The sequence below is a fragment of the Onychostoma macrolepis genome, chromosome 24 (genome assembly GCF_012432095.1).
Source record: "Onychostoma macrolepis isolate SWU-2019 chromosome 24, ASM1243209v1, whole genome shotgun sequence".
Taxonomy (NCBI): Eukaryota; Metazoa; Chordata; class Actinopteri; order Cypriniformes; family Cyprinidae; genus Onychostoma; species Onychostoma macrolepis.
Window position 1 is genome coordinate 17,887,820 of NC_081178.1, and position 12,077 is coordinate 17,899,896.

Below are 12,077 nucleotides of genomic sequence, written 5' to 3' on the forward strand. Positions count from 1 at the left end.
GTCACGTGTCTGGAGGCAAACAGAGAGGAGTGCTGGCAGGGTTCAGGACTCCCACAGTCTAAACATTTAGCATGCTCAAATGCCAGCGGTCATTATTTTTCAGTGTTGAATTTCATAAAATATCCATAAAACTCAGCACTAAGTAAATTTTAATTTATGTTTTTGCTGGGCAGTCTAGCAATTGTCTTGGATTTATACTGAGTCGATGCAGCATCAAAAAAAAAAAAAAATTATAATAATAAAGTTTCCAATTATCATTGTGAAAATGCTCTATTCACAATTAAGTCTCATTTATTCTGTGAGTAAATGTGTCAGATAACAGGTCAAAGAGGTTGAGCAGTGGTATTTGCCTGGTCATATGATCTCAATATTGCTGTCCCACTTTAGGTGATCTGCACCATGTAAAATAAAACTGCTTTCATGTTAGTGTAAATATATTAGTGTACATATTATGCAAAAGTATGAGTCATTTCTTCATGAGTAAAACTTAAATGAGAAAATGAATCACAGAATTAATCTTTAAGCTCATCTATTAAATTAAACGTGAATTTAAACGTCTATATATATATGACAGCTGGAGTTGCAAAATTTTACATGACTGGTGATTTTTGTGACTTTCGTGTGACATTCATCATGCTTGTGAATAAATTTGTGAAGAGATTGTCCGTTCTTCATTTTGTTTTCAGTAACTCACACAAAACACAGAAATACTCTTCTCAGTTTCACTTCTCTTTTACAACTGCAAGTATAATACATTTAAGTAACAGTAATGTGAAGGTCAAAATAGGTATTGCATGTAACAAATGGGCAGTCTTTCCGCTCCAAAACCCTTCATAAATTTCACAATTTATGTTGTGTACGCCAGGTAATTGTTCAATTTTATTCTTATTTTGACGCTTCACAGTAAATCTAAGGATTTAATTAGCATAGTCAGCAAAAGTTGACCTTCCAGGCCATTTTAAACTTAAATAGAAGACTGAAATATCACACATGTCATTGTTCTTACTAATAATACTACTAATAATTTAGAACTTACTGTTTCTTAACATAAAATATTTAATAATCAGCTGGCCATCATTGCGGTCACATTAATGTTTATATTGACGAAGTACCAGCAGACATGAGTCAGCACTGTGGCAGGAGACAGGAAGTCATGAGAAACAGACGCTGCACTAGTTCATAATTTACTGAGCATCATGCAAGACTGGGCACTACACTAAGTGAAACATAATCATAATGCACAAACTACTAACCAGCCCACTGCAAATAAGAACAGAGCACCAACAACACAAAGCGAAGGGCAAAGTATAAGCAACACAGAGCCAAGCATACGTACTGCCCATATCCTTGAGGAACAAATTCTGTATTTAACACTGAAGTAAGTGCTTGACAGTCAAAAGCTCATGAGTTCAGTTTCTACAGATTACATTGATAGACTAGTAGGTGATGACAAGTCTTTAGACATTGGTTATGTCTTTATGAATAAGTCATTGGTTGCATTCAGAACTGCATACCTAGCATGCTACTCTTACTATTTTTTCTAGCATATCTTTAAAGACAGCAGAGTAATAAGAGTAGTATGCTATGGGTTCTGTATTACTGTGATTGATTCAAACTGAGTTATAAACAAATCAAAAACATTGATTCATTCAGAAATTAAACGAGTGACAGTCTTTAAGAGTGAGTTACTGAATCATTCATTTAACCAGTTCATTTAAAACACTGATTCAAACTAAATAACTGATTGGCTGTATCCAAATCACATCCTTTCTTAGAAAATAAATACATACTCAAAAGAATTACCTACTAACTATATAAAAGTATGAATTCATGTAGTATGAATGTAATTTGATCATCATGTTATCATTGTTCATGTTGTCATTTCACAAATACTTAACTTTAAAAAAGTGTTTGCAGTTTGTAAAAAACATTTTAGCCTAATTCATTTCACAAATATGGAAATTTCCTCCCATTTTCCTTCCTACTTTTATCACTTTTCTGTTTCTGTAAACCATTCAATAAAAGCTACAATTAAGAAATATTCGATGTCTTAGATAAACATGTAATAATAACAATGTAATACTAAATTTATATATTAATATATAATTTTTTTTCTCCACATATTAGTAAATATGTCTTCTCTCATATCTGTGATGCTGCTGAGTTCGTTTCAAACTCCTGCTGCAGAGCCAATCATGGGCCTAAAAAGGCTAATTTATAAATGCTGACAAAACTGTCAAAATGTTATCATCAATAATTGACATATGGCAAGAACAGTCATATGCATACTCACAAACACACTCCATTTTTGTGACTGTGGTCAATTGTTCCCAAATCATTAGTTATTGCCAGCCAAAGGGTCTTATATGGTGATATGATACACAGAGGATAAAAAGCTATTGCTAAATTTATGAGTGCAACTGATAATTATCAGACTGTCTGAAGTTTAAATAAACTACAGTGATATAGTCTCCCAACAAAACAGAAGCACAGTTTTATGTCTGATTGATGTGCTAGTTTTACTTTTTTTTTTTTTTTTTAATGAAATAATTGAAAGTTGAATTATCAACTAAATAGTTGAGTGCAACAATCCATTGTGCTTGTGTTTTGTTCCTAGGCCTCTCTGAGACACAACAATGTAGATGTGTGATAATGCTTCATGTAATGCCAATAAAACACATGCCCCACTTTATAATATAACAATATCTAATAAGCTGCTTCAGAATGAACAGATAGTAATGGGAGACAGATGTTCACCTTGGAAACGTGCAATTGAAGGGAATATATACTGCTGATTTCCAGAGGGAGAGGTGCTCATACTCCTAATATCTTTCATACAAGAATGAGAGAGAGAAAGAGTGGGACATATAAAAAGACAGAGGAAAAGGAAATAACTATTCCTCTACATTGATTAATAAAAAAAATTTCAGATTACGCACCACATTCTCCCTACAACACAACCAAATAATGATGCTATAGAACACTACAACAAAATGGTGAGTTGTGCATTAACACAGTAATATAGACCAAAAAATATAAAGAAGTCACTAAAATTAAAATGTTTTTACTATTCACCTTGGTCACCTATGTACAGTTAGGTCCATATATATTTGGACACTATATAATTTTGGCTCTGTATGCCACCAGAACAGAATTAAATATAAAACAATCAAGATGAAATTGAAGTGGAGACTTTAAGCTTTAATTCAAGGGGTTGAACAAAAATATAACGTAAAATGCTCAGGAATTTTTATACACGGTCATCCACCCCCCACCCCATTTTCAGGGGCTCAAATGTAATTGGACAAATAAATATAATCATAAATAAAATGTTCATTTTTAATATTTTGTTGAAATTCCTTTTCAGGCAATGACTGCCTTAAGTATGGAACTCATAGACATCACCAGAGACTGGGTTTCCTCCTTTGTGAGGCCTTTACTGCAGGTGAAGTTGTTGTTTGTTTGTGGGTCTTTCTGCCTTCAATTTTGTCTTCAGCAAGTGAAATGCATGCTCGATCGGGTTGAAATCAGGACATTGACTTGGCCATTGCAGAATATTCCACTTTTTTACGTTCAAAAACTCCTGGGTTGCTTTTGCTTGGGTCATCGTCCATTTGTACTATGAAGCGCCATCCAATCAACTTTGCTCCATTTGACTGAATCTGGGCAGAGTATATCCCTATCAACCTGATCTCACAGAATTCCGTGTAATGTTCACGGACTTAATTAACCTCCGAATCTGTGGTGGCATCACGGAATCTGATGGGCTCACAAAAGGCATCAGCCGTGGTCCATGCACGGATTCACTGGTTCAACACCAGCGCTGCATCGGACCACGTAAAAAGAGTGACTCCGATGCAGTTATACTTTCACTGGAGTACCTGACCCACCCCTACCCTAAACCTACCCGGTTCTGAACAATAATGATGACGATAAATTCCCCAGTATCGCATTGGCATATTGATGCTAAGGGTTTCCGTCCGTGGAGCACGGCTGATGCCTGTCACTGACTTACATTGGTATCACTTCTGTGAGCCCATCACGGAATTTTCGGCGATTCCGTGATGCCACCACAGATTCAGAGGTTAATTAAATCCGTGAACATTACACGGAATTCTGTGAGATCATGTTGTCCCTATAGACTTCTTCCAGCTGCTTCTGTCCTCTGTCACATCATCACTAAACACCAGTGCCCCTGGAAGCCATGATCATGCCATCACACCGCTCTACCATGTTTCACAGATGATGTTGTATGCTTTGGATAATGAGCTGTTCCAAGCCTTCTCCATAATTTTTTCTTCCTGTCATTCTGGTACAGGTAAATCTTAATTTCAGCCATCCAAAGAATGCTTTTCCAGAAGTGGTCTGGCTTTTTTAGAAGGTTTTTTTTTTTTTTTTGGCAAAGTCTAATCTGGCTTTGTTTGCACCTTGTGGTGAACCCTCTGTATTTGCTCTCGTGAAGTCTTCTCATGATTGTAGACTTTGAAAGTGACACCTCCTGGAGAGAGTTCTTCACTTGGCTGGATGTTGTGAATGGGTTTTTCTTTACCATGGAGAGGATTCTCCGATCATACACCACTGTTGTCTTTCGTGGACGTCCAGGCCTTTTTATGTTTCTGAGCTAACTAGTGCATTCTTTTTTTTTTCAGAATGTACCAAACTATTGATTTGGCCACTCCTAATGTTCCTGCTATCTCTATAATGGATTAGTTTTGTTTTTGAAGCCTAACAGTTGTCTGTTTTACTTGTATGGAGAGATCCTTTGACCGCATGATGTGGGTTCAGAGCAACAGCTTCCAAATGCAAACGACAGATTTATAGAATCAACTCCAGACCTTTTACCTGCTTAATTGATGAAGAAATAACAAAAGACTAGCCCATACCTGTCCATGAAACAGCTTTTGAGTAAATTGTCCAATTACTTATGGTTCCTTGAAGAAGAAGAAAAAAAAAAAAAATGTACCTCGGTGGGGGGCGAGGTACATATTAAAGAGCTGTAATTCCTGAAAATACCCTCAAATTAAAGCTTAGCTCATATTCATTATATAACTGTAACTTGAATGTTTTGGACAGCAGCTAAAATAATAAAAATTGTGCCTGTGTCCAAATATATATGGACCTAACTGTATGCCATGCTTTTTGTCTAGATTGTAATGTCATTTGTTTTATTGTTATAATGATGTAATGCAGTATTATCTATAGTACAGGTGCATCTCAATAAATTAGAATGTCATAGAAAAGTTCATTTATTTTGTTCATAAATTGTGAAACTCGTGTATTAAATAAATTCAATGCACACAGACTAAAGTAGTTTAAGTCTTTGGTCATTTTAATTGTGATGATTTTGGCTCACATTTAACAAAAACCCACCAATTCACTCTCTCAACAAATTAGAATATGGTGACATGCCAATCAGCTAATCAACTCAAAACACCTGCAAAGGTTTCCTGAGCCTTCAAAATGGTCTCTCAGTTTGGTTCACTAGGCTACACAATCATGGGGAAGACTGCTGATCTCACAGTTGTCCAAAAGACAATCATTGACACCCTTCACAAGGAGGGTAAGCCACAAACATTCATTGCCAAAGAAGCTGGCTGTTCACAGAGTGCTGTATCCAAGCATGTTAACAGAAAGTTGAGTGGAAGGAAAAAGTGTGGAAGAAAAAGATGCACAACCAACCGAGAGAAGCGCAGCCTTATGAGGATTATCAAGAAAAATCGATTCAAGAATTTGGGTGAACTTCACAAGGAATGGACTGAGGCTGGGGTCAAGGCATCAAGAGCCACCACACACAGACTTGTCAAGGAATTTGGCTACAGTTGTCGTATTCCTCTTGTTAAGCCACTCCTGAACCACAGACAACATCAGAGGCATCTTACTGGACTGTTGCCCAGTGGTCCAAAGTCCTCTTTTCAGATGAGAGCAAGTTTTGTATTTCATTTGGAAACCAAGGTCCTAGAGTCTGGAGGAAGGGTGGAGAAGCTCATAGCCCAAGTTGCTTGAAGCCCAGTGTTAAGTTTCTACAGTCTGTGATGATTTGGGGTGCAATGTCATCCGCTGGTGTTGGTCCATTGTGTTTTTTTAAAACCAAAGTCACTGCACCCATTTACCAAAAACTTTTTGAGCACTTCATGCTTCCTTCTGCTGACCAGCTTTTTAAAGATGCTGATTTCATTTTCCAGCAGGATTTGGCACCTGCCCACACTGCCAAAAGCACCAAACGTGGGTTAAATGACCATGGTGTTGGTGTGCTTGACTGGCCAGCAAACTCACCAGACCTGAACCCCATAGAGAATTTATGGGGTATTGTCAAGAGGAAAATGAGAAACAAGAGACCAAACAATGCAGATGAGTCAAAGAAACCTGGGCTTCCATACCACCTCAGCAGTGCCACAAACTGATAACCTCCATGCCATGCCAAATTGAGGCAGTAATTAAAGCAAAAGGAGCTCCTACCAAGTATTGAGTACATATACAGTAAATGAACATACTTTCCAGAAGGCCAACAATTCACAAAAAATGTTTTTTTTTATTGGTCTTATGAAGTATTCTAATTTTTTGAGACTTTGGTGGGTTTTTGTTAAATGTGAGCCAAAATCATCACAATTAAAAGAACCAAAGACTTCAACTACTTCAGTCTGTGTGCATTGAATTTATTTAATACACGAGTTTCACAATTTGAGTTGAATTACTGAAATAAATGAACTTTTTCACGATATTCTAATTTATTGAGATGCACCTGTATATGTAAATGCAAAGGGTAAAGAAATATTTTTCAGTTAAACGACTAATCCCTATAGCAGCTGAAAAAAAGTTGTGATTTTAAATCTGAATTCATTTGCTAAAGTAAAAGTAAAACATCATCCACATGGAGAAATATTACATCACAAATGTCTGTTCTACTACATAACCAAAAAAAAAAAAAAAAGGGGGAGAAATCAGTGGAAAAAAATACAAATATTATTCACATTTCTCAATTCCTTTTTAGTTAAAGCCAACATGAAGAAAACAACCCATTTTGTAAATGTACGTACAGTGGTGGTCAGAATTATTGGCACCCTTGGCATATATGATTAAAGAAGGCTGTGAAAATTAATCTGCATTGTTAATACTTTTCATCTTTTATTTAAAAAAAAAAAAAAAAATCACAAAAATCTCACCTTTCATTGGAGAATAAGAATTTAAAATGGGAGGAAATATTATTACGAAATAAAAGTTTTTCTCTAATACACATTGGCCACAATTAACGGCACCCTTTTATTCAATACTTTTTGAAACCTCCATTTGCCATTTTAACAGCTCTAAATTTTCTCCTATAATGCCTGATGAGGTTAGAGAACACCTGACAAGAGATCAGAGACTATTCCTTCATCCAGAATCTCTCCAGATCCTTCAGATTCACAGCTCCATGACAATGCTTCTTCTCTTCAGTTCACCTCACTCATTTTCTACAGGGTTCAGGTCAGAGGACTGGAATGGCCATAGCAGAAGCTTGGTTTTGTGCTCAGTGACCCATTTTTGTGTTGTTTTTGAGGTATGTGTTTGTCTGGTTGGAAGATCCAAACAGGGCCCATTATAAGATATCTAACAGTCACTTATTGTTTTTTTTTTATCTGTTGGTATTTGATAGAATCCATGATGCCATGTGTCTAAACACGATGTCCAGGACCTCCAGCAGAAATATAGGCCCACAACATTAAAAATACAGCAGTATATTTCATTGTACACATAGGGTACTTTTTATCCCGGTGTGCACCAAACCCATCTTGAGTGTTTGCTGCTAAAAAGCTAATTTTTTTTGTTTCATCTGACCATAGAAGCCAGTCCCATTTGAAGTTCCAGTCGTGTCTGACAACTGAATATGCTGGAGGTTGTTTTTGGATGAGCTAGGAGATTTTTTCTTGAAACCCTCCCGAACAACATGTGGTGATGTAGGGTCTGTTTGACCATTTTTTTTAAAGGTTTTCTGACCCCCAAACTCAACTATTTTCTGCAATTCTCCAGCTGTGGTCCTTGGGGAGTCTTTGGCCACCCAGACTCTCCTTCTCACCATGCATTAGGACGATATAGACACACATCCTCTTCCAGGCAGATTTGTAACATTTTCTGTTGATTACTTATGCCTACTACCCCTCCTGGGGCATAGGCCGCCGACAAGGGTCCTCCAAGCATCTCTGTCCTGTGCCAGTCTCTCCGGTTGTCCCCAGGTGTAGCCTGCCTTCTTGCAGTCTGCATCCAGGTCGCGGCACCAGGTGTTCCAAGTGAGGGCTTGTCTAGTGGTATTGGAGGGCGGCTTTCGCAGGGTGTGGCCAATCCACCTCCAGCGTTTCTGGAGTATTGTTTCGTCTACCGGCTGTTGTCCTGTTCTTTGCCAAAGTTCTTGGTTGCTGATGGTTTCTGGCCAGTGGATGCGGAGGATCTGTCGCAGGCAGTTGTTAATGAAAGTCTGGGTCTTTTTGGTGGTTGCCACTATGGTCCTCCAGGTTTCAGCTCTGTACAGCAGAGCAGGCTTCACGATGGAGTTGAAGAGGCAGATCTTGGTCTTGATGGATATATTTCCAGACTTCCAGATGTTCCTTAGCTGATTGAAGGCTGCTCTTGCTTTTCCAATTCTGACTTTCACGTCAACATCTGTGCCTCCTTGTTTGTCGATGATACTGCCAAGGTAGGTGAAGTTATCCAATTTCTTCCAGCGCTTCTCCTTCAAGGCTGATGGGTTCTCCGTTGTCGTTAAATCGTAAGGTCTTAGTTTTCCCTCTGTTGATGTTCAGGCCTATCCATGCTGAGTTCTCCGCAACTGCTGTGGTCTTATCTTGCATTTGCTGGTGGGTGTGGGAAAGCAACGCCAGGACGTCGGCAAAATCCAGGTCATCCAGCTGTTTCCACAGCGTCCACTGTATCCCGTTCCGCCGCTCTGATGTTGAGGTCTTTATCACCCAGTCAATTGCCAAATGGAACAGGATCGGGGACAGCAAGCATCCTTGTCTCACCCCTGCTCTCACTTGAAAGGCGTTTGTGAGGTGCTGGCCATGGACTACTTTGCAGGTCATTCCTTCACACAAGTTTTTGATGATGTTGGTGATCTTCTTCGGGACTCTGTAGTGTCTCAGCAGCTTCAACAGGGTTCCTCTGTCCACGCTGTCAAATGCCTTCTCATAGTCGATGAAGTTTACGTAGAGGGATGAGTTCCATTCTAAGGACTGCTCCAGGATGATTCTCAGTGTGGCGATTTGGTCTGTGCAAGATCGCTCCTTCCGAAAGCCAGCCTGTTGATCGCGCAACCATGTGTCTACTGCGTCTTTTATTCTGTTGAGAATAATTCTATTAAAAACCTAGCTGGGGATGGATAGCAGCATTATCTCTCTGTAGTTGTTACAATTGGTAAGGTCTCCTTTCTTTGGTAGCTTGATGAGGTAACCTTCTTTCCATTCCATTGGAATCTGTCCTTCCTCCCGTATTTTCTTGAAGAGTGGGTAGAATAAATTCACCACATTTTCCACATCTGCATTCAGAGCTTCTGCTGGAATGTTGTTTGGCTCTGCCGCCTTTCCGCTCTTCAGATGTTTAATGGCCTCACATATCTCCTCCTTCGTGGGTTCGCTGCCATCTATGGGTAGGTCGTTGTCTGCAGGAGGTATTTCTGGCGGGTTCTGGGGGGGGTGGTCTATTCAGCAACTCTTCAAAGTGTTCCATCCACCTTTTTCTTTGTCTCTCTTCTCCCATGATGCTGTTCCCTTGTTTGTCCTTCACAGGCCTCTCTGGTCTGCTGGGCTTTCCAGACAGCTTCCTCGTGATGTTGTACAGGTCTTTCATGTTGCCTCATTGAGTTGCTTCCTCTGCCTCATCTGCCAGTGAGTCAATGTAGTTTTTCTTGTCTGCCTTTATACTTTGTTTGGCACACTTGTTGGCCTCTCTGTATGCCTCCTGTTCCTTGGTCTTCTCTGCTCTTGTGCGGCTGTTGTTGAGGGCTGCTTTCTTCTCTTTCCTTGCCTGGATCTTTTTCAGGGATCCTGCTGATATCCATTCCTTGTGGTTGTGTTTTCTGGGGCCCAGCACTTCCTGGCAGGCTGTGGTCACTGTTTCCTTTACTGCTTTCCATCTCTCATTGATGGTTTCTTCTTCAAGCAAATCCTGCAAAGCTTGGTACTTGTTGCTGAGAGTGAGTTTAAACTCTTCACACTTAGTCAATTCTTTGAGAAGTGTGGTGTTGTATTTCTGGCGTTGTCCTGTTACTCCTGTCCGAGTTTTCTTCAATTTGAGCTTCAGGCGTACCACGACGAGGTGATGGTCTGAAGCGACGTCTGCTCCTCTCCCGGCGCACACATCTTGCAGGGATCTCCTGAATTTGCGTGTGATGCACACATGGTCTATCTGATTTTCAGTAGACCGGTCCGGTGATACCCATGTCGCTTTGTGTATTCTTTGATGGGGGAAGATGCTGCCGCCGAAATGGGAGTTTTCACTGTTCTAGCCTTTTTCTTAAAGCCACTTCACTAATTTGTGAAGCTCAATTATCTTTTGCTGCACATCAGAAATATATTCTTTGGTTTTTCTCATTGTGACGGATGATTAAGAGAATTTGGACTTTGTTTTCTCTCCTATTTATATTCCTGTGAAACAGGAAGCCATGGCTGGATAATTTCATGTTCATAATCCCCCTGGAGTGCTCAAAATTGTAAATATGAATGGGAATATACTTAATATATTTAACTCATAATAATTTCTAGGGGTGTCAATAATTGTGTCCAACATGTATTTGAGAAAAACATTTTTCATAATGAGATTTCCTCCCATTTTCAATTGTTTTAGTTCAATGAAAGGTTACATTTTTGTGAAATTTTTAAATAAAATATCAAAAGGATTAATGATGCAGATTAACTTTTACAGACATTTTTGATCACATTTATCAAGGGTGTCAATAATTTGGTCCACCACTGTATGTTATAGATCTTATGAACTTGCGAACTTTAAAAAAAAAAAAATTCCACCAAGTGTTTAATCCAAACATCATAACTCAAATTTACTGTGAAGACAGATTTCTGGTGATGTATGCGAAATCATCTAGCCCACTTAAACTGCATCCCTCCACAATCGACAATCGATAGGTCCCACTCTACATTTTTTTCTTTTTCAATAACCTTTTACACTTGGATGTACATCACAATCACGGAAAAAAATATGTTGCTACTTTAGTTTGATCGCAACTTCAAATTTCAAGAGGAGTTAGAATTACTACAATGAATCAACATTAGTATTATTTCAACTTAAAGTTGTTTTACTATCTTAATCAGTATTTGTCAGCTTGACTATATGAAACCATGTGGGTAAGGCAGCTAAATCATGAAATGTGACTGTAAGAGGCAGACATTTTAAGATGCTTCCACCTAGACATCCAAATGACTGCTTAAATGTCACATCAGGGAGTCAAAAGAGAACAGGTCTCAGCATGTCTCAGATGCCACAGATTATGCAAGAACTGCAGTTGATTTAAAACGGGTTACATGACAGTTAAAACATGTTAATACATCAGAAAAGTAAGCATTTTATTACTAAAAAGATAACACCCATGTAGCCATTTTCATTTTCCTTCACAATCAAATCTTTCAAGTTTATTATTTTCAAAAAAAAGAAAGAAAAAAAAAGAAATCCCAGTTAGAAAAAAAAAAAAAAAAGTTTTACACTGCGAATTATTTACACTGTAAAATAAGTGATCACCCATCTGTCAGGGCATATCTGAGAGACTTTTTATTATGCTTCAATGCAGGCATAGAGGGAGGCACTTCCTATCACATAACCTTAATATTGGGGACTTTAAATAAGCATCATCTCTAACAGGCCTGGTATACTGAAATTGGATCGTAATGTGGTGCCAAAGTCAAACTCCTTTAACTAGCAATAACAAGTGGCTAATACACACCAATAGAGACTAATGATCCAAAAAGTAGATTTTTCAAATTAAAACAACAGCTTTAGTTTTTGGAAATACAGGTAAATTTACAATTTAGCAGTCGAAAAGTGACAATTTGGCATCATTCACTAAGATTTAACACCTTAAGGACCCTAGTAAATTAAATCGT